Here is a 1,126-nt window from a genome sequence, read left to right as displayed (position 1 = left end):
CTAGATGTTCAAGGATAAGGTGCTGGCTTCTGCTCGTGTCTCAGGGTGGACAAAGTCACTGTAATAGTTTGCATTACAAGGGCAGGGTCATATGTGCGATGGAAAATGCCCTTGGCAAGACAGGACACTAGAGAGAGTTTCAAAGGCAGGCTCACTATTTTTTTTTCCACTATGTAAATGTTTTATTTCAATGTCAGCTGGGGCTCCCTCCTGGCCTGCCTCACAGGTTCTCGATGGGCTGGGTGGGGCCAGTATGGGTACTTCTTGTCTAGCTTGGTTTTTGGGAACACTTCATTCAAGTCATCAATGGTCATCTGGTCAAAGGGAATTATGTTCTTCATTTTCTCCGGCTGCTTCTCATATTCCTGGATCCTGACCTGGGATCCAGACACGAACTCAGCACAGTTCTTCATATCCTCTTTTTCCTCATACCAGGGCCGTGTATTAATCTTCAGGCACAGGCATCTTCAGGGTGTTATATATATTTTTTAAATCATCCACCAAGCCCACTTTGGCTACATTGGCCTTGTAGTAAGCCCAGTCAGTTGCTGGTGGTTTCTCAGACAGATTAGCCAACCTGGTGTGGAGGGCCTCACGCCAGACTTTAGGGGATTTGCAATTATCTTTTGGTTTCGGGGTATGATCTTCCCAAAAGCTACCCAGTCAATGGTTTTTAGAGCAAGTTTACGCCCAGCCACCTTGGGATCCTTCACCGACCCCAGCAGAGTGGTGTCTCTGGCAGCCAGGCTCATTATTTATAACAATAAGCTCCATGAAGACAAATTCAAGGGTCCCATGAGAACAACCTTGAGCCCTCAAGTGATCTCACCCTAAACTGTCTCTTACTGCTTTAACCACCTTTTAACGCTGCACTCTGGGGACCAAGTTTTTAGCATGTCTGTACATCCTCCAAGCCATAAGGAGGCAGTCACGGTTTCCGTGTCTTCAAATCACTCAACATCATGTCTCAGGGCTGGAGAGATGGTTTAATGGTTAAGAACACTCACTGCTGCTGCAGAGGACCACAGTTGGTTCTCAATGCCCATCTAAGTTAGTTCCCAACTGCTTGGAACTCCAACCACAGGGGATCCGATGATGACTTCTGGCCTATGCGATGGGCTGTCCT

At 47.2% G+C, this 1,126-nt stretch overlaps 1 pseudogene across 1 annotated transcript; it reads right to left on the bottom strand.

Annotated features, from left to right (window-relative positions):
- Positions 1–220: 220 nt before the first annotated feature.
- On the bottom strand, positions 221–752 carry LOC311606513 (ATP synthase subunit d, mitochondrial-like; annotated as a pseudogene). Its single transcript has one exon. The product of its transcript is annotated as an ATP synthase subunit d, mitochondrial-like (transcript).
- Between the last annotated feature and the right edge of the window lie 374 nt (positions 753–1,126).

Source organism: Acomys minous (assembly GCF_964271855.1).
Source record: "Acomys minous genome assembly, chromosome: 10".
Lineage (NCBI taxonomy): Eukaryota > Metazoa > Chordata > Mammalia > Rodentia > Muridae > Acomys > Acomys minous.
The sequence above is the reverse complement of the archived record's forward strand: the minus strand, read 5'-3'. Positions and strand labels throughout refer to the sequence as shown.